Source organism: Calonectris borealis, chromosome 7 (assembly GCF_964195595.1).
Source record: "Calonectris borealis chromosome 7, bCalBor7.hap1.2, whole genome shotgun sequence".
Classification (NCBI taxonomy): Eukaryota; Metazoa; Chordata; class Aves; order Procellariiformes; family Procellariidae; genus Calonectris; species Calonectris borealis.
Genome location: NC_134318.1, coordinates 29,689,434 through 29,711,473, shown reverse-complemented (window position 1 = coordinate 29,711,473; position 22,040 = coordinate 29,689,434). Strand labels below are relative to the sequence as shown.

Genomic DNA, 22,040 nt, shown 5'->3' with positions numbered 1-22,040 from the left:
ATCAGGTCGGGCAGTTCTGAAAAAAATAACAAAAAAAAAAAAAAGCCCTGAACCTTAAGAGAGCTGCTGGGTAACACCAGGCAGCTCGCTGCAAACGGGAGCTGCGTGCTGTTGGGCAGCGCTGCCTGTGCGGGACGCTTGCAGGGAGCCGTGGAGGAGCAGAAGCACTCTCCTCCCCGCTAACTGGATGCTGCAAATGGAGGGGAATCTATTAAAAACGTTGGCAAGAGCCGACAGCTCCTCCGTGATGATTAAATCTTGCTAAGCAAAACTAGACATTTAATCTATTTTTGAAGAGAAAGCTGTGTTTGATGTTGCTTGCTGAACAGCACTGGAGCCCTGGAAGCAACCACCGTGGTTTCTCCGAGTACCTCCAGACCCCGGGGACCTGGGTAAACCCTTCACAGATCTAAAGCACTCCCATGCCTTCTTCTGCCTACCACCACAGCTCCATTTTTTCTAAGCAACTCTTACAGCACTGTTCAACTCTCACCCCTCCAGATGACAGCCATCCCGCTAAAGAAACAGCAACAACCCCCCTGATTTCAGTAGGGTCAGGATTGGGGCTCTCCAGCATCAGACAGGTGATGGGAAGACATTTTAATCCACCTCTCCCCAAGGAAGCCCCAATGAAAGGTTTCTCATTCTACTCAAGCTGATTTCACATTTTCATGCCAAGGGGCAATTAAGCCTTATAAACAAATTTATGATCTGGTGCCCAGGATGGCATGTCTTGTTTGTCCTCTCCCAAGGAAGAAGTACAGCAAGTTCCACAGCGGTGTAGGAGATGACACTGCAGAAGGTAATCTAAATTTAACTCCCTTTTCTACCTCCACTTTGAAAGTTCAGCAACCTCTTTTTTTCGTACTTCTCTTTAATAAGCAGCTGTCCTCGTCTGTCGGGGGGGACTGGGACACCAGCGCCACTCCCACGGGCCCCAGCAGCAGCTCCACGGATATTTGACAGAGGGGCAACTCCCCTTGCTCTTGCCCTCTTTGGCTTTTGGAGCTCAACACATTAAAATATTTGATGAGGGAAGGAATATAGTCTTTTTCCACAGACAATTCACTGAATCCCTTTTTTAGTAGCGGTTTTAACAATAATTTCAGGACTTCAGAAGAGAGAGAAAAACCACATATAATTCTTACAAATGCTAATTTGCAACAGCAGAAAAAAAGATTTAAAAAAAAAAAAAAAAGGAAAGAAAAAAACCAACCAAGAACAGAATCCCCCCGGACAGCCAGATAGCTTGCAGCAGTGTCAGAAAAAGACACCCACTTTCCACACGTCAAAACCCCTCAGTGACCACTGCTGCTGCCTCCTCCCAGCCCAGCCCAGCCCAGCCTGGGGTTGTTTCCCAAACGAGAATCCCACTGTGGGTGTCCTCTACACAATTAGGTTGTGAGACTATACACAAGTATTACTTATTTTTACACCAACTTAAAGTTACCATATAAACTTGCCGTTTAAGGTAAGCACATCTCTGTTTTTCCTAAGAGAAAACAGGCACACAAGTAATTTCCTGGAGGATACAAAACATCAGCATTAACTAGCATCAGCCAGACAACGGGATTTTCCAGCTTTTGTGCTCTTGGATCAAACAAACTCTCAACCTTTGCTTTTCCAATTCTATGGACAAACACCAGTGATATAAAAGGGCAGCTTTCTGTTTTAGTAATCTGTTCTGTGGCCTCATGCTGTCCTTTGAAATATCCGATTTTGGCTGTTGCTATCCAGAGCCCTGGACTAGGCAGATCCCAGGGCTGAGCCAATGCAGCAATTTCTAAATCCCTGCTGTCAGAAGGAATCTAACTTTAACCACCCGCCTTTCCCCCAGCACGTACTCAAAAGGCGAAGCGTCATTCCAGATCTAAGACAAGTTGTGAAGGACTATCAAAGGCAGTAACTTAGCAGAAAAGCAAAAACATCCTAATTTATGTGTGAATTTAGCAATCCTGGAAAGACTGACACAAAAAAGGTGGTTTGCAAGCACGCATTACCACATTCGACTGCAGCAGCAGCCACCCTCTCTTGCAGCCTCTGAGTGACAGTGACCAGTAACACACTCTACAAACTCTGCTATAGGTGACTACGGAAAAAGCCCTGGAGGGGGGCAAAAAAGAAAAAAAGAGCTGGATGAGTTAGCACATACCCTTATAATACCCTAATCAATACACTTAGAGCCTTTTCAAAACACCTAGGTTCTCCTAATCTTTGCAATTGCTTTGGATATTCCAACTGGTATCATTTTACCCCCTCCTCTTTTTTTTAAGTTCACAAGTACTTGCCCCAATGCTTTGTCTTGCGGTAACGAGTTTCATAGACAGTGGTTGTGAACAAATAGTTCCTTTCATAAGGAGTGAATTCACCACCTTCTAATCTGACTTTCATATTATTAGCAGGTGGGAACAGAAGTCCCCATCCATCTTCTCACCCATTCATTACTCTGTACCTGTTAGCTATCTTCTTATAAAAGATATCAATCTTCCCCATCCTCTTAATGTAAAATCTTCTCCCAAAGCCTTCAGCTGCTCATGGCTCATGTCCAAAACCTTTCTAATTTTCTATTGCTCTCCGCTTGGGGGCAACCAGAGCTGAAATAATAATTATTTTAATGAAAGCAAGAGCAGCTTTAAGGCAGGCTCAGCATGGGTTTCACTTCCTTTATACGAACCTGGAGTTTAACATCTGCAAAGGCCACCCCTCTATGACACAAGAGTGTGTTGAGATACAGCGAACAGAGCAAACACAAGTTTTTACAGTTTCTCTGTAGATTAATATCTTGAGGGCTCTGAAAAGTCAGGGCTAATGTCAGGACAGGTTATGGGATCTACATTATTTTGAAAATTTTTTTGTTCCGGCAGCCACCAACCAACCTTTTTTGGCATGTCAGTGTGGATCCCGCTAGAGGATAATGGTGAGCAAGTTCCTTTTGAAGAAGAGGGAATAAAGACCTCTAGGCTTTATCAGTCTGTAGTACTGCTCTCCTGAACATGCCATCTGCCCCGAACATGATGTCACGCAAAGGATGCTGCTTGACACCTTCACAAGCCCAACACACACTGTGCCTTGTGACCTCAGATATTAGCATGCAACTGAAGTAGATGATGGAAGTTGTTCGGGCCATTTTAGAGTCACTTTCTGTGTTTGATGGGAGATGCTTGCAAGCAGGTTTAGTAACCCAGCAAGATACAACATCCATTTTGATACACCCTGATGAGACAGCTTGACCTTTAGATGATCCAGTTACAACAACACGACTGGAACAAAAATTGAAGTTGCGCAGCTCAAATCTGTCAAGCTTGAAGCACAAGGCTATTCTCAGTTGCTCCATTATTAGAGTCCTAGGCAGGGAGAGGTTTTAAACAGTAAATATGGGTGGTATGTAATATCCCCTCAGTAAAACTTTAATACTATGGTTCTGCAGCTATATATATACAGGTTGACCATAAAGTTGGAAAAATTTTATCTAATGACTCTTCCATTAGTGCACTCTGTTATCTTCATGTTGGTAATAGGAGCATGAGCTATCCAGTTTCATTAGTCAGCCTTGGATGCTAGAACTGAGACTACACAGGCCTGTCAGACACTCGAAACAAAGAGTGAAAGAAGCAACCTGAATGAGGGTGACTTTATCTTTCCCCATCCTGGAGACAGCTCTGGGAATAAAGAAAAAGAGGGAAAGAAACATACAGAAAGGCACAAAAGCAGATCTCTGTGTGTCTAGAATAAGACAACATTCAGGAACAACCAAGCTCTATCTGCCTTGACAGCAAATGTTCTAAAGGGGCTCGTTCGCTAGGAAAACCAGCATGAGACATTGGGAGATCACGAATGCTGGAACAGCGATGCAATGCTAGATCTGCCTGGAAACCATTTCTGGCTGGCCGCCTGCCTGCAAAATCTGCCCACTTGTGGTCGATTCCTGAAGAGTGAAGGGCCACTTCCCCACCCTAACAGCACCATTACAAGAACACGATGACTTTCCAATATGAGGAGCAGGTGCCCTGGGTTCATGTAACATACAGCATTGGCGCTGCCTACAAAGAACGTCATCAACAAATTCCAGAGGACAAACAGGAACAGGTCAGTCTGATAATGTCCCAGTACCTACAGGACCTCTACTCTATTGCCTAGTGGACACACGGTCCAAACCAAACTTTTCAGACCCATTGTGTCTGGTACTACTGTATTATTTAGGAGTGGGGTAAAGTGGGTCTCCCAATTTGTATGCAGTTCAACTACAAAGCAAAGACACTGAAGTCGCTTCCATTTAATGTTTGTCAGGACAAAGCTACTTAATCATTGTTTAGAGAGAGCAAAGAGTAACTGCAGGAAAAGACACCATACACGTTGGAACTGGCTTGTGAGGCAGTGCTGCAACCAGTCTGCTGGATCAATAAATTTTAACATGCAATGAAGCACAAGGGCTTGCAGTGGTTAGAACCTGTCCTTGGGCAGGTCCCTCTTCCCTGCCGCCTGTCACTGCTTCTGTCAGCTCAGTGGTTTAGAAGTGCAAGAAACTTTTGCAGCTTACTAAGTCAAGATAAGCAAATAGGGACAGTGCATTTCAACCTCACTGCTGTCTGCTGTCTTTGTCTCCGAGTAACTACTTAACCAGGGAGGAAGAGACTGCTCATTTCAAAACATGATCAGCATTGCAGAGAGCCCCAATGGCAACAGCTCATGCTTGATTCCAATCGAATCTTGATTCCAACTGAATCCTGAACAGCAATTGTCGGCCAAGTGGACAAGTGCAAGTATGTGCCACATCCTCCACCTGAAAGCCATGCGTAAGCCCTGAACCAAAGGAGGGGGTACTGCAGAGGAAGCCACTACCCACTCTGTCACCTGATATTTCAGCAGGAGCCTGCCCTCCTCTTCACTTTTCGTATGTGGGTGTAGAAATACCAACAGTAAAGCCCTTTTCTTTGCACTTCTGTAAAGCAAGCAACCTGTCCTCTGAAGCTGCTTTCTGTATTAAGCTATCATAAGAGGGCATTCAAGAAAGGGTAGGGAGCAGACAAGGGGTGGATGTGGAGGAGATACTCAACATGAGTCCTCTCCAACACCCATCTGACAGAAGAGACAAAAGACGCCACAATCAGGCTGTTCCAGACACTCCTACCCACCACTCTGCTGTTTAGTTGATGGGAGAGTGGTGGCAATGAAAAGTCCAGGCTCCTTCTCTGAGACCAAAATAGTCTTTGCTAACTGTAGCTTGAAATTTCCAGCCCTCAGTGACATTGTTTCCCACTGTTTTTTCCCCAAGGAGGAGAAAATGATAGCCACAGGTCCAGCATGCTTTTCTTCACAGCAGCAGAATTGTGGCCAAGCCAATGTAATTGTAATGCCAAAGACTATTTGCATCATCTATTTTGTATGACCACTGTTTCAATACCCAGGCCTGCCATTCAAGCCCAGAGGTCTTAAAAAGCTTTAAAGTCCTTTGCCACTGAGGTAGAGGGGGACTAAAGAGTTGAAAATGCCCTATTCAGAGGTGACGCTAACTGCTTTCAGTGGAGACAGGGTCAATTCTGTCCCTTTAGTGTTCCCAGGTTTTGGGCACCGATGTCAGGCTTCAGTTTTAGTCTGGAGTGGGTAATGAAGTCACTGGAAAGCCTATTCGGCTTTCTCTGAGCCTGCTGCGAAGGGGAGAAGGAGGAGGGAGGGGGGACTTCAGCTGTTAAACATTTCACGAGACTGTCTCCAAGAGGGCTAGCGTGTCCAGGGTGGTACAGGGACACTAGCCTGGCTCCTTGCTTTTTGACACTACAGCTCTTGTTTTCCTTTTGCCCATGTATGCAAACAGGACCTTTGCTAACAGCTAAAGAGGAGATGATCTGCTCCAGACAGGAAAGAAGGCAGAGCCTGCAGACAGTAACAAGATCCCCCAAACGTGGAATCAAGACGGTAAGTGTCTGTTCTAGTTTTAGTCTTGCACCATGTGGGTACCAAAAATACAGGCTGTGTGTCCTCTTTGGTCACATCATCATAGGAGACAGCATTGTCCCAAAGCCACTTACCAGCACAACCTTGATGGAGATCTTAGATGCCCTAGTCTTAGAAGTGCTATCTGTTTTCTCTCCAAATGACAGCAACTCACTATTTTTAGCGCTCATCTCATGTCTGCTTGGCATTTCCCTTGGGCCTTACCCTTGTTTCACAGTGTTGGTGCCAGCTCCCACGAAGCGTTTTTTTTGGTGCCAGAGGGGCTGATGCCAAGTCTGTCTGTCTTGATGCCAAAATGGCAGCTGGCTTTATTGTTGAGACAGGATTTGCCAAAGCTAACAGCACTAGTGCTGGGGTGACTAGCATTGATTTTAAGGTTTTCTTCTTCCTTACTCTTCTATTGCCTCTAAATTTCATGGGACAATGCTCCTCCAAATGACCCTCTGGGGTCCTAGGAGAGGGATTTTTTCATCAGGGTCTAAGGTAACAGGCAATTATACAGCAGACTGTCTTAACTTACAAGTCCTCAAAGAGAAGGATACTTATATATATGGAGCAATTATCTGGGATGCAGCACTGCCACTGCTGGGCCCAACTACGACAGAAACAAGCCCTCCTGCAGATCAAGCAGGACTTGATCTCTCTCAGCCTGCAAATGTGTTTAAAAAGCACAGACCACAAAATCAGAGAACCCACTGAAGATAAGGGCGGTTACATGGCATTTCATCACCAAGATATACCTAAGACAGAAGTCTGGAGCAGGAGAAAGAGGGTCAGGGATCAGCCAAATTGCATCACATCACTGTAAGCAAGACGACAAAACCCAAGAAAGGTCATGGTCTTTTGCACTCTCACAAGTGCCACTCCGCAAAATGCTACTGTTCAGATAAAGTCCAGTCTCGCACGTGAGGCACAGGCATGTTGACCATGGGAAACATCCGCAGAGATGTGAATAGATAGCACATGTGATAGGTAATCACATGTACAGATGCATGTAATTTGAAGTGATGGTATCCCTGCAAATTAGGAAGTATTTTGATGATAACCTCTGCTACTTTTCTTATAAACCACACCTTGTTCAGACAGTGCTGTCAAATGGGCATCCGATTGCCCAAAGATGCTCAGCTCTTTCTTCAGGAACAATGTAGTTAGTTAACCTGAGAAGAGGTACACAATTGGTTAAAATGGCTTTCTCATCACATAAGACTTTGCCGGGAGATCTGTTATTCATACAGCCTGCTCAGATCTTTCTGAAGTTTGTTGGTCTTTTCTGAGCTTAAATTTACATCTTGAACAAATTTAGAAAAGCCCCCAAAATACCAGCAGTCTTGTTTTCCTCAGATCATTTTACAAGAAAGAGTTTCTTTTATTGAGTTCTGAGAATTAAGTTTCTGTTTCCAGCAGCACACCGCTTCTATATGGCCTGTACCCTTCTTGAGAGGAACAGATTTTCTGGGAAATCCTTTAGGAAAACAAGGAGACATCAGCAGCTGCCTCCTTCTGAGCACCCTGCTGGATATTATGGTTCGATAATGTTACACAGCAGAGCAATATCATACAGGTTATGCTAAGGCAAAGAAACGTCCTCAAAACTGCCCTATACATGTACAGCCTCAAGCACTTTTCTACTATTATCCCTAGACTTTACACTCCAGGCCCTGCCATGGCACCTACATCCCCATCGATAGATAGGTTCTGGGTTGCACAGATGATTGGGTTTGCAGTACACAAACCACAAACAACTGCTTTAACCGAGCCTCCTTCCTCTTAGAAAAATAGACATGGATCACAATACAGTACTCCTAAAATTAAAAGTCTGCCAATTAACCCAATGGGCTGTGCAGTACCTAGAGTTTTACAGGATTTCTGTTATCTAGCAGAAAAGTAAACTCATCTGAACTGCTACAGGTAGGCTGAGGCTCAGAGTTTGTGGTTAGAGCCTGGCACAAACACGAGGAAAGCCCTTCCACACCGCATTGTCTGACTAGCAAGAAGACAGGAAGACTTCTCCGTTTCCAAAATGAAGAGCACTAAAGATCACATACTTATATCTTCATACAAGCAAAGCGAAGAATTAAAGGAAACCACAAGTTTAACTATTAAGAAAGCTCAATACCACAAGCATTTAAAAGATCACAGCATAACAGTATTAAAGACATCACTTTTAAATCACTAAACAAAACTCTAAGGGAGCTATCAGATCTTAACCTCCACGGTTAAAAACTTCTTTAAACATGCAACTTTAGGGAAAAACCACTTCAGAAAACCTCATCTTAAACACAAGCTTGTCTTTTCTAACTTGAATTACTGTGTTGCTTAGGATCTCTCCAAGTACTTGAAAGAAAAACATGAACTCATCTCTATTTTGAAATGATGAGTAAACAAAAATAAGGAATAAACAAACCAGCATAGTTAAGTGCAGTTTCAAGCTGAGTTTACCCCTGTCTGTGAAACAGCAGGAAATATCAAGACCTTAAAGCCTAATCTCTCCCCTGTTGTAGTACTGGTTCTGCTTTGGCCCACATCTTTACCAGGAATACAAGAAAAGCTCCCCAGAAGGCCACACTGTGTTGCTCTGCCAACTGGAGGGGAGAGCTTTTGGGATTGCCTCAAACAGGCGAGCCCTCAGAAAGCATGATCTACATAAAGCAGAGAGCTCACAGATGTAGGTTTTCAGGTACAAATAAAGTTGGTTCGATCCAAGCATACAGGGCAAAAAATTCAATGCCTCCCATCACCAGCTCCTCCATCCTGCTGCATTTTCCCTCTCTGCAGCTATTTTCCCTAACCGTAAAATGGGGAGAGTGCCAAAAAGGTGTTTGAGATATTACAACCGTTGGACGATAAATACAACCAATTGTTATTCTTTCTATGCCTAGCAGAACTGCCGCCGGTTACCCAAGTATTTCCTGCTGGGCTCAGCTCATCTGGAGGCCGCCCCGGGACAGCCTGACAGCGCTTACGTAAGGAACAGGCGGCTGGAAGGAAGCGACGTCCCAGTGTCACGTTTCAGCACCAGCGTGGCATTACGCAGTTTGCACTTTGCTTAAGCATTAAAAGCGCTGGTGGCACCTAGAATCACAGCCAGTTTCTAAATTTCAGTGACGTACCTGCAGGCCAGGCGGTTTTGCCATTCCAAGGGCAGACAGCTTCAACACCCTGCTGTCTCGCTCCCCCACCTTCAGGGTATCTGTAGGGTTTCCCCCCTTAAGTATATCGGCAACGTGTGCTCCCCTTGTGTGCGTAAGCATGCTTTATTTCATATAGTTCAACGCCCAATAATTAAAAACTCATTTCAGCTTTATCTTGGGAAGAAATGCTGATCACCATAACCCGCCTTTATGGGTATTATCTTATCCCAACTGCTGTAATTTCCATTAGTGTTTGTTATTCCACTGGCAGATAAAGCAAACACTCCCCTGGCTGCAGCAGGGCTGAAGGAGGACAGGGTGACCCACACTGCTTTACCTCTTTCACACATTTCTCTGCAGCAAGGTCGCAGGCTGCAGAAAAGAGAAAGCTAAGCGCTTGCTTTCTCCGTGCTGAAGTCTGACTTCCAGACATGCATTTGCTCTAGATCACAATACCACTGGCCTCTTACTCCTGCAACCATTGTTTTCTTTTAAATTCTCCCATAGCATAAACCAAATAGTCCATATGCATCTGTGTAAAAAAATCAAAACAAATCAAAACCTGATTGACATCCTGCATTTTTACAGGAAGGTAACTGGTGCTAATAAGCATGACTACAGCAAAAACAGTAAATCTTAAAAACCAAAAAACCCCAAACTGTCAGAAGCCAGTTATTTTCTTCTTCAAAAGGTCAACAATATACATGTCATCCTCAGTACTCAGAAAGCTCTAAGACCTGTGAGTGACTGTTGAATGAAGAAACTCTAAGGCAATGAAAGATTTTCAGTTTCTAGAAATACTCACTTCTGACACATCGTAGGCTCCTACAGTAGTATTCTTCCCCTAAAGCAGGCAGTTTGGGGAGTAGGAATTCTGAACATCTCCTTTGGAAAACCAGGACCAACCCTCCTTTCCTGGAAACAAGTGAGAAAACTGCCCACTGATTTCATTGCAAAGACCCAACCTGCACCTTGTAAAGTCATCAGACCATTGAAAGAGACATCTTCCAGGTAAAAATACCTAAAGAACTTAGGGACGGACAGCAACATTTGTGAGCAGGATTTAATTATGAATTTAATTACAGACTGGCCATCGGACTGTCCTCCTTTTGGCACTTGTTCTTTAACACAGGCTTCAAACGTCAGGGCTGTTCGAAAATGAAAGATGCAAACCCAGAGGCACCAGGCTGAAAGGCTTCTCAAGAAGTCACCCTGTCAAACTGCGCTGGGAACAATTCGCTGCACCTAAAGCATCAACATTTCTCTAAGCTATTCTTAAGACAACTGCAATCGCTAGTGTTCCCACTGCCTCAATAGGCAATGTGCTCCTGTGCTTGATGCTTTTTAAAAATTAGAATGTTCTTTCCCATTAACATTAATTCAGGCCTTAGTGCAAGATAAGGCAGTAACTACTACTTCTCCACTAAAAACAAGACAACTGATCACAGTCACCTTCTTAACTTAGCTCACCTGGAAAATTGTTCCATTCCTCTACAAGCTGCTTTCAGAAGACAAAAGAAGTCTTTTTTCATAGACTACAAGGATTAAATCATAATTTTACTCCTCTTCTCAGTCTGCAAGTTAAACCTATCTTAAAATGTGGGATCCAAAATGGTGCGCATCACTTACTAGCATGGAGTATTACAAAATACCTGTATAGGACACTTCTGTTACTACATCATTAAAGATTTGGTGGTTTTTTTGCAACAACGGCACTCAATTTCTGATACATCCCAAAATCCCAGACTCCCTTTATTTGACTTTCTCCATCCAATAAGTACTCTGCACTTTCCCTTCAGGAAAAGTGAAATAGCCTTCAGACTATTTCTTCAAGTTGTTCTCCTGTCTTAAAAAACATACACAACCCTCCATCTGCATCTCAAGTGCTTTCTCTTTGTCTCCAAACTGTTGGCACAGAGGCAGAACAAACCCCTCCTGTTAGGACCCCAGTCGCTAACACAGATTACTCCTTAGCATATATTCCAGTCACTTAATGAACCTACTGTATTATTATTTAATCCTGAACACAGATCGCCACTCAGCATCCCATAACCAATGGGCTCCCTCACTCAGGTTGGGCTGTAAAACATCCATTGAATCAATCAAATTAAATTTTTTTCCCCCATGAGGTTGTTCCTGATAAATCCACACTGCTCATGTCCTGTTGCCTTAGAGATGCTTATAAAGCCTTCAGGGATTTGCTCTAGTACTTTACTAGAGACTGAAGCACTTCACCATTTTCTAACTTTTTTCCTTATTCTTTTCCTTCAATTTGACCCCTTTACATTTAGTATTCATTTTAATGTGTGCAGAATTACAACCAGGAGTTTGTGCGTTTTCTGTTGTTTTCCCCTTGAGAACCAAAAGAGCAGCAAACCCTTTCAGTCTATGTATCAGTTACAGAGTTACGGTTTACTTACTTTTCTCATTAAATTTTATATCAATACTTTTTTTTTTTTTTACATCTAACACTGTATTTGCAGAATCTTTTCTTAAGCCTTTGTGTGTTCCTTGTTAGCTGCAATACAATTCTTACACCAAAGGTGAACTATACAAACAGTAAAATCTTTACTGTCCCTTCAGTTTTAGATGGCTGAATTTAGTAGGTTTTAACATCAGCAAAAAATAATGAAGATAATAAATTTCAGGATCCCTTTAAAATGCAGGTCTGGCATGAGAAAGAAAAATGTTAAGACTTTTTAAAACATATACCCCATTTGCGGAAAGAATTCAGCACAAACTGACAGCATGACTTTATCTTTCAGAGTGTCAGCATACAGCAGACTATTTATTGAAGTCTGTGCTCACAGTGAGTTGAAGTCATCATGAGGAAAAATAAGCGACCGTCAAAAATGTCCCCCCAAATTCTTGGGAAATTCAAAGCAAAGTTTCAATCAAAAAAGCAAAGCAATCTTTTGTAAATGTAGAAACTTACTAGAAAAATGGAATTTGTATCTGCCAAAGTGAGCCAGCAGAACCAATCGTGTTCAGTGTGTCCATCATGCACCAAAAGAGACCCTTACAGATGCTTGAAGGATTCAGTTTGGAAACCAGATCAATAACAGAGGTGAATTAAGCAGCTTTGCTATCGGATCAAGCACACTGGACAAGGTTTAGTTCTCCACTATGCAGTTAGTGTATGCTTGAGCTGTGTAGTTAAAGGAAGGTCTTTGAGCTATTATTATGCCTTATAGTCATGTAGCTCTGAACAGCTGAGCCTCTGTACTTCTCCTTTCAAGGCAGGCTGGAGGAAGCGCAACCCTGCTGCTTCCTCATTAGCGTGAAGTACTGCTGTCAAATTGTCTGCAACTAGCTTTTGAACTACCCTGAGGGAATACCAGACCTCCAAAAACTCAGCAAACACATGAAAAATGCTCCTTCCTAAACGCCCCAGGAGTAGAAAGATGCACAAGTGGCTCGTAGGGTCTATAAACTGCAACTAGCTCACAAGCGTCTGCTGCTTACAGCAGCTCTCGCCAGATTCTCATTCAGGTCCTCCACTTTTTGCCTCTCATCTAGATGAGCTGGAAGAAATTTGGATGCACACAGATGCCAAGGATGTCCCTCGTGGGTTGCATCCTCAGGTATGAGAAATGCCACTAAGTCAGGGGTTGGACAAAGAGCCCAGATCTTGCTGTAATGTGATAACTCTGCCGGAGTCATCCTGCCAGGACTATAAATCCCAAGATTTTGCAAAGTAACAGTGGAATCTGAAATAAGATTCGTTTCTGAGGACAAGCTGGTGGTCTAGAGGTTTTGTTTTATTTCAGAGTGTTGCCCTAGATCGGTTGACCACACAAGCAAGGAGCACAGGCACACACGCTGTTGATGTACCACTGTAGATGCCAAGCATTCAGTAAAGGCAGTAAATGCTAATGCCAAAACAAAGACAAGACCATTTTCACAAGTAAAACAGAGCCCCCCACAGACCCGGTTTTACATGGATTGTGCCTAGCACAAAACAGCCACTTTTTCGTAGTGGAGACAGATTTATTCTTGGCAAAAAATTACATGGTGGGTCAGATCTCTCAGAGACACTCTGGCATCTTCAAGAAGGGTCAAGAACTTCCCCCCATAAGACTTACTGAGAAACAGAAATGAAAGGACTCCTCTCTCTGTTCAGTAGCACAGATTCAGACATTCTGTCAAGAGTTGAACACTTTTGCCATGTCTTTTCCCAACACAGCCCGGGACTGAAAAGCATTCTTGAACGTGAAGGTTCATATAAATTTACCAAATTCGAGTCAGAAAGATTTTCTAATCGTGATCTACATCTCAGGCAGCCAGCAAAAATATGAAAATCTGACAAATAAAAGAAAAGGCATTACCCAGTATGTTCCCCCCACATAGAAACACTCTAAGAGCTACATCAAAATTTGTTTTGTAATTATTTCTTCATGAGACAGTTGATCTTTAGTGATCTAGGAAGTTGTGGATAAACCTCAAGAACTGAGAATGTTTTTGGTGCATATTCTCATTTCTCCCCAGGGAATCTTGATCTTCAGAGGAATATTAACATGAAGTATGTAAAATATTTTGTGGACTGTTTATAACCTAATGACTCCAAATGTAACCTTAAATGCCATTCTGCAAAGAGTTAGCCATGTTCAGCAATTCAAGCAGAAGGAGAACGCTAGAGCGTCTCAGGCAGACCACTTCATTCGCTCTTCCTTTAGCTTTGTTAGTTAAAGCAATTTCACATAATACAGTTATCTTATACTGATATCAGCAAAACACTGCTCAGAATCAAGCTGACATAAAACTCATGGTTGCATTACTAACTAGTAAAATAATTCCAAGGACTTGTGTTTGGAAATGTCTGTTCACATGTACAGCCAAATCTGAAAATCCAGATTCAGTTCTTACTTAAACATTACTTAATGGTTAAAATTAGTGTTCTTCTGGAAAAGAGATTTTGAAAGAAATACTCTAATCCTTCATTAAAAGACAAACGTGAAAAGCATATGGTTCCCACTAGGTACGCTTATTGTAAATCAAGTTATCTTTCTGGAAACTCAATATGTATTTGCTAAATGAAAACAAAACATCTCTTACAGCTTCACAATTAGAATTTTAAAAGCCAGATGCTGCAGGAGTTAAGGTTTTCTTTGCAATGTTAGTTTACCTAGTTATACATCCTGAAGGCTAAAAAAAGTATTTAAGGAGGAAAGAGTATTACAATCTGTGAAGTTAATATTTGTGTTAAAAATACTCATGGAAAAATCTAGCTGTTTGCTTTCCAGAAGCCACTACTTGGTCTCTTCTATTTTTCAAATTAGAAGAGGCCTTTGCAGAATTATAAATAAAATACTGAAAGCTCCATGTGACTTTCCCATATGTAGTTTTTCAACAGCCATCCCCACTGTTTGCATACCAAGGCAGTGTTTGCCAAGATTCAAGTAGAGAATTTTTAAGCCAAATTGCTAAAACCAAGAAGATAAAGATTTTGTTAATATCCTTTGATCAGAGACAGACCTCATAAGAAGAGTTAAACTGTGGAGGGAAGCAAGACCAAAAAAAGAAAGATCGTATGTTTTGTCATCGATTTACAAGGTATGTCATTGTGTCAATACAGAAGATGTGGGAAATAGTGAGAATGCCAACATTAGCTTCTCTGAGTTTTTGAGAGCAGTCTATGTAGCCATCCCACTTCTGCACGTGTTCCAAGACAGAAAATACTCTCCACTCGTTGAACAAACAAGCAGACCTAACCCAGAAAGTGGAAGAGAAGAGTTAAGAGAACACCTCAGTTTTATTCCTCCATCTGCTACCGGCAGATGCAGCAGACAGGAGGATTTTCCTGTCTGCTGCTTTCCTGGTTGCCTTCATTCCCACCACAATATCCAAATATCTGAAAGCCCAACATCTGAATGGCTCCCATGCTATGCATCATATCCAAAAAACTTGTGGAGGTGACCTTAAACCAGGCGTCCAGCTTTCTGAAGGGTGGGACACCTGGCTGCATCTCCAAGGAGCAACACAGCAGGTAATTCTGAGCAAAGAGGAGACAGTGGGCAAGGCTGAAGCACACGTACTGGGACAACAGAAAGGATCCCCTGCCAGAGGAGAAAGCAGAGGACAAAGTACAGAACTGGCCTTCACCTGAACAAGTAGGGCAGCCCAACAAGGAAGACAAGAAAGTCACCTGCCACATAACATTAAGACTGCCATGTTAGACTGAATGCCCCAAAGCACAGGTCAGAGACATATTCTTCCCAGGACACCAAAGTAGCTCTTTTCCAGTCTGAGCTGCAGCACAACATTCATTCCTATTGACCTCACTTTTCCCCTTGGATGAGGAACACACCCACAGTACTATCTTGATCAATGCAATCCACAAAAGGTCCTTTTGTGGACCTTCAGTTCAGTAAAGCATCATATGTTCAGTAAAGCACATCTGGCAGCATGACAAAAACCTGCACAGGGACACCTTGAAATTCTCATGTTCAATTTGACCTACATCAAATCTTACTAATACGTAAATACTCCTTTGACACCGGGAGTGGAAGAGCCATGGCTGTGGGCTGGTGACAACCTGCAGCTTCACTCCACGTGGCCCGCAGTCTGTGTCATGAAAGCCTGGCACCAAGACTTATATTAAGACACTGCACACACACCGAAGGGGTTTGAAAAGCCGGCTCAAGCCTAAGAAGGTGTTCTCTGGTCCTACTTACAGCCTGAAAAGCGAGGGGAAAAAGGTTCTGTCTTTATTCTTTGCAGTCTTGTTCAGCCGTGCTTGACACCTGCATGCCTCCTAAGTTTATGGTTACCTCCTGTTGACAAATATGTTCTTCTGCAATCTATTTCATCTATTTTCAAAAAGACAGATAACACATTTTTTAACATTAGCCAGATTTTTTGCAAGACAAATTATAGCCTTTATATAACACAGAATTGGGACTCCAAATAACTTGTGGTCCATTCTCAAACTGTACTGGACTTCATGTTTGGCAAAGTCACTGTTTTCTATTCTTTTGTTTTCCATCAGCAGAATAAGAATAGAATTTACCACATCAAAAGTGGAGTCAGAGTCATTAATGTTTATAGATAACATCTATTACTTTACACTATGCAAAAGAATTGACATGTTTTTTCATGCTAGTTCAGTGTATTAATGTTTGTGCATGTATTGAAAACAACCAGAATTCATACATAAGTAAAAGATCACAGGTTTCAGAAATGGATATCCCATGATTTAGTTATTTGCCTGTAATGAGGGAAAACCAATACAAAGTCATCCCATTTGTGAAAACTAGCAATTGTTGATGACGACCATATTCTTAGGGCCACTCTTCCGAGAATTATCAGTAAAAAAAGTGGCACCTTCCTTTTAGTTACCCCTGTTCTAGACCAAATATATATTTAAAAAAAAAAATCAAGATAACTATCTTTTCTTTACTCTTCCACAATAACAAGGAGACTGAAAGAATAATTCACTCTAATAATTTTCTGTAAAGGAGGATTTCATTGTTAACTATAGTAAGTAAACACCAGATTTAAATTTTCCCTTGCAACTTGCCAATCTTGTCATGACTCAGCTTTTAAAAAAAAAAAAAAAGAAAAGGTTTTCTTTGCACTTCAGTAACTTTCCTCTTTTAGTCTCCAGCAAAAAGATGGATGACAATTTAGAAAGATTCCTAGCCATGCACCGTTCCTGGCTGAAATCACAGTTACAAGCCAAAAAGCAGAGACTAAAAATACAGGCAGAAATTGTTTAGTGGTTGGTATTCCTTTGCTAAGCCAGAACTCCAAAACTGCCTTTATAAAGCAAATCAGCATCAAAAGAGAGGCAGAAATATGCGCTCAATGCTTCTGACATACTTGATTGTAACAGAATAGTCTAAGTAGAAGGTCATAAATATATTGCCAACAGTCTCTGAGATAATCAGCAAAATGGTAGCAATAAGCAGCATCAGGAATGAAAATACATGATCTCACTTCTCCCAAAGTGCCAAGAACTCAGACCTCCACATGACTGAAGACTCTTTACAGAGTATACACATATGAAAATGTATTTTTAAGACCCACAGGACTGGAATCCCTGTCACAAAGTGCCACAGTGATAACTCAAGTTCTACAGGCGTTTTTTTTTCCTTCATGTCATTAAATATCTTTTTTTCCCCTGTCTCCACACCTCACAACCCACTTTTTGTACCTCCAAATACTAACAAAAGTCACCAGCGATCTCCCACGGCACAAGATGCATGGGAGCTATGCAACAGCCTTTGGGGTAGGGAAGCCAACTCAGATCCTAATTTCTCAACTCAGGAGCACAAAGAAAGAGAACACTTGTACCGGCTTTCACATCTCTCTTCTTCACTTCTTGACGTCACTGCTAACAGATTCTAACAACCAGGACACCAGAATTCATACTTCAGCATCTTCAACTTCTTTCCTGATGGACTTCAGCTATCGATTCCTGATACGCTGCCAAGCTGGTCCCTGAAACAAGCCAGAGAGTGCTCAGGAAATATTCAGGAAAAGGTTGGAGGTAAGAGGCAGTTGCAGGCAGATCCCAGCACGCAAGAGGTCAGCCCCTGACTGCAGGGGTTCGCAAGGCTTTCCATATCCCAACACATCTCAAAGAGATTGCAAGGATTTCCCAACTTTAGAATAATGAATCGACAAGGAGGAACTGTGAAGCTGCGAAAGCCCGTGCAACTGAACTGAACCATTTCAAGATCTCTACAAACTCGGGAATGTACAGTCCAATGAGTTATTGTAAGTACTAGATTTTACTGTAAACTGAAGTCCGCACTTCTTGACCAGAAACCTGAGATTAGAAGTCAGATTTGGAAGTGAAGCTTTATACAAAGATCCTGACATGAATGCTAGAAGAAACAAGAAAAAAAAAAAACGATCAGCCAACCAACCATCATTCTTTAGAAAAGCAGCTGCCTGGAAGAATTTGAGAAGTACTTCATCCAAAAGTGTTTCAGTTGCCATTCAAAACACTCTCACATTGCATTTCCAATTTCAAAATCTCTTTCCCTTCAAAGTCTATGTCCTCCTATACTTTCTTCAAAGGCTCTTGCAATTTAAAAGTCATAGGAAAGCACACCAAAAATACCAGACTTGACTAATGCATACACTTCTCTGCTAGGTGAGTTCACCTTCCTGCATTACATCTTATGCAGCAAACCACACACTCCTCTGGGAAGATGCTACCTGTACTCCTTCTAAAGCACCATGTATGCTGACAGGCATATACAGATACTAACATAAGTCAAACAGGATTTTCTGCTATAGAAAAACCTGCTTCTAGTCTTTATTGCCCACTTGAATCCATAATTCTGAATAGCAAATGCTCTGATTTTAGTTTAAGCAACTAAACATGAATCCTGATGAAAGGCATTAGGAGTATAAAAATGCCCATTACCACTTTGGACTAGATTTGAACTGGTGACCTAATGATATGACACTTGATAGTTCTTTAACGATCTGTGATCACAGAGATTCGCATCAGCAAATACTTAAATCCCAGGAGACGATACCTCCTGGGAAGAAAAAAATGCTAGATAAATGAAATCTTTAGAAATAAAATATTCTAGATTTGTGCAATTTTAACAAGCAAGAAAATACAAAGAACAGTCACCAGATTCCTATGAGTTTCTGGACTATCCTTATATTACAAGTACGCAACACACAACTTTGTACCAAAAGTCAGTACTTGCAAAGCTCAGCATTCACCACTAGACTGGGGTAAACACAGCAAGTCCAAAGAGTATCCCTCATGGCTTTAGAAACGCACTAAAAATCAAGACACATTTTGTATTGAAATGCACAAATAATTCCACTTTGAGTCAATGTATTAAGAACTAAGATTTTCATGATCTGTTCAACTGCATCATACCACACATGCAGAGTCTGGCATCGTGACATCTACCCTACCAGAACTATTCAGGCTCTTTGCAATCCATGAGCCTTGCATCAATATTCCGGTGCTATGCCTGCAGAGGTAGGTGCAAGTCCCAATGAGGCAAGCACATATTTCTCACCTGGTTTCAAAGAGGCATCAGCTGAAAGCAGCCATCAAGTTTCCTCTTGAAGTGAAACATCCTCTAATATTTTATTAGGCTGTAAAAATTTCACAATGGTACATCTGCCAGCGAGGCAGATAGAGCCAAAAACACAATTAACAATTCCCATCAGAGGATAGATCCTGTTTAACATTTTTAAAGAAGTATTGCATATGCGCAGGTGCTCCATTTCATTGGAGAGTCTCCACAAAAGAAATCTCCTGATCAATAGTAATACCTTTAATCTCCCTGATGAAAAATAATACTCCCTTGAATAGCCATCAGCCCCTTTCCCTGCACACATAAGTAAACTCAACCACAACTGTGACCAATCCTACAAAAAGGCTCTCGAGAAAAAGCATCTGTACAAACAGCTATCTGCCTGCCTGGGGGATGAGAGTCCTCTCGTTGGATTTGTTTTGAAGCTACAGATGTAATTCAGATGCCCTACGCTCATTCAACCACCCCAAACATACCAGCCAAAAATCTTATGCCATCCACATAGAGACAGTCACGTTCTCCAGTTTGCATCCAAGAGGTGTGCAATTTAGGGCTTGCCAAGAAAAGTTGCTTATCATAGTTAATTTTAACCATATCATACATAGCATTAAAATAGCTTCAAGAAAGGAAAGAAAAATGTAATATAAATTACAAAGGCAGGTGATAAATCTTCCAAAAGCACCCAAAAAAATCACAGTAAAAGCTTGTAAGGGTAAACAACCTGGTTTCATAAACATGCTTCTGATTAACCCTTCTGCAGCTTCAAAAAGATACGATCTCTGTTGTTGCTAAGCATGCCTGCCAGAGCTTGCCAAGGAAAGCATGAGCAAGCAGCTTCAAAGGCTGAATGACGTACCTATAGCAGTAAACCCTAATCCTTGCTGTGGAAACCACGCAACTGAACTTAGTCATAGAAAATGAGATTAGAAATTCTAAAACAAAACAACGGATTGAAGGAATCAGCAGTCATCCCAAGATCATGTTGAAAATATTGAGCAACATTTAAATAACAACTGTTGTCAGGGTTGATAAAGAGGAGAGTAAAACTAACATCTTGCACAGGAAACCTTTACTGGTGGGGATAGGAACAGGGTATCTGGGTCAGCCTAAAACCTTACACACTGACCCTGGATGGTGGCTTGGCAAAGAGTGGAGGTGCCAGAGAGCACCCCAGCCATCACCCCTAGAAATTCCAGTGCACGGACCCCTAGCAAAAGGTTTCTGTGATTTGACCATAGGAAACATGGCATGGATCAAAGCAGATGATGCTTTGACAATCAGAGTGATGGCTCACGTGCCACGTGCAGGAGCAGAGGCAGAGTCTCTGGGAAGTGGTTTGGGAAGCACGGCATTATTCTTTCCACAGTTCATAATGTCATGCAAACACATGTATACAAGAATGTTGCAACTGCTCAAGTGACCATCTTCGCTAGCATCATATAAAGCACACGGCAGAAATGCAGAGGTCAGGGTTTCTGAGGCAATTCTCCAAGGAGACAGTTAATGTGACTTTCTGAAGTTCCCCACGTTTCTTGCACTGTAACATCCTGGACAACAGCATCGCATATTTTCCAGTGACCGAACCTAACCCAAATTACATGTTTATACAACCCACGTGAAATTCAGGTTTTGATGAATGTGTGTTTTCATTTTAGGACAAGAGCTGATTTTCTAACTCAAGACAATCTTTCAAAAATAAACCATGTCTGCACGTAGGGTCAGGATGCCTAGAGAGATCCTAAAACAACAGTTAGTTTAAGTGAGCTTCCCTGGCCGCCTCACTGCTAAAGAAGCTTCATTAGCAAGTACCAAGTATTCAACTCCTGATCACTTCAACAGATAAAGAGAACACAAAGACTTGCATCAGGAAAAGGAAGGCTGTAGCAGGAACAAAGGAGACAAGCAAGGAGAGAAAAGAATACCTTGAGAAAAAAAGGCAGACTGTCATGATCCAAGTGCTGATGAAATCTGCTCCTGATCGATACGGAACGTGACCATAAGGTACAAGCCCACAGTCCGATGACAGAGAGCATATTCTCCCTTTGATCATTCACCAGTGTCAATGGAAACCCAGTGGGGCTTGAAGAGATATCAAGTCTTTGAGAGATGAATATCTAACCTAGCACACAGACCAGCAATGGAAGTAGAAGTGAGTTTCCACCCCTCCTCCCCAGGCCCAGGACTATCACTTCCATTTAATGCAGTCTGAGTGGTCAGATTTCAGTGACCTCCCTCTACTTTCTCTCTACCCAGACATCAGTCTCTTCTTTGCTTTAGAAAGGAATGCCTCCCTCTCACCAAAATGAAAAGGAAACAAGACGAGATAGATACTAGGTGCCACAGCTTACATGCAGTTCTTCATGCCAAGCAGTACAGCACAGGGCTGTCCAAATTCATGGCAAGAGCAGAATGGCTGCGTTATCTTTCATTTACCATTGACACTGCCATGCGAGTCTTTTCTCCCTCGCACCCTCACAGATTCCAGCAGTCCTGCAAAAGAGTGACCTTGCAGCAACAACTAACTGTACAATATTACCAGGTAGTTCCCAAACCAAAGGTTGTGGCAGTTTTCAGTGGAGAAGACTGGAAACAGCTTATCTAGAGCCTCGGTAGGGAAAGCACAAAGACACTTGAGGATCACCCTGTAGAGCCCCTCTGAAACCTCAAAGGTAACCAGACCTGCTCACGGACCCAGAGTGAAGATTCAGCTTCCACCAGCAGCAGTATCCTGATCAACTAGCAGAGCTTCTTTGCTATACTTGGGCAAAAAATTAAAAGAAAAGGAAGTTAGGGCATTTCACACTCTGCTCAGTCTCTTGGAAGATGAAAGCAAAGAGGGGATTTTTTTGTTTAAGTACTTGCTTAGAAGTTCGGGGCGGGGGGGGGGAACCTTTTAGCTTTCCTTCTGTATTTAGGCAGAGACTTTTTCAGTATTTCC

The 22,040-nt window shown here is 42.2% G+C and overlaps 1 protein-coding gene and 1 long non-coding RNA gene across 4 annotated transcripts in view; one reads left to right on the top strand and one right to left on the bottom strand.

Annotated features, from left to right (window-relative positions):
- Window positions 1-22,040, bottom strand: part of WBP1L (WW domain binding protein 1 like) — a 59,789-nt gene that overhangs the window by 24,713 nt on the left and 13,036 nt on the right. Inside the window, exon 2 of one of the 2 annotated variants that reach the window (XM_075154941.1) lies at window positions 17,379-17,525. The exons of the other annotated variant lie outside the window; for it this stretch is intronic. The gene's annotated coding sequence lies outside the window, so the exon portion shown is untranslated. The remainder of the gene's footprint in view (window positions 1-17,378; window positions 17,526-22,040) is intronic. 2 annotated transcript variants of the gene reach the window in all.
- Window positions 10-9,671, top strand: LOC142084354 (uncharacterized). 2 transcript variants are annotated; one of them, XR_012674336.1, is made up of 3 exons: window positions 10-802; window positions 5,813-5,913; window positions 8,835-9,671. It is a non-coding gene; the product is annotated as an uncharacterized LOC142084354 (long non-coding RNA). The 2 variants fall into 2 exon arrangements; XR_012674337.1 differs by lacking the exon at window positions 10-802 and adding an exon at window positions 3,494-4,086.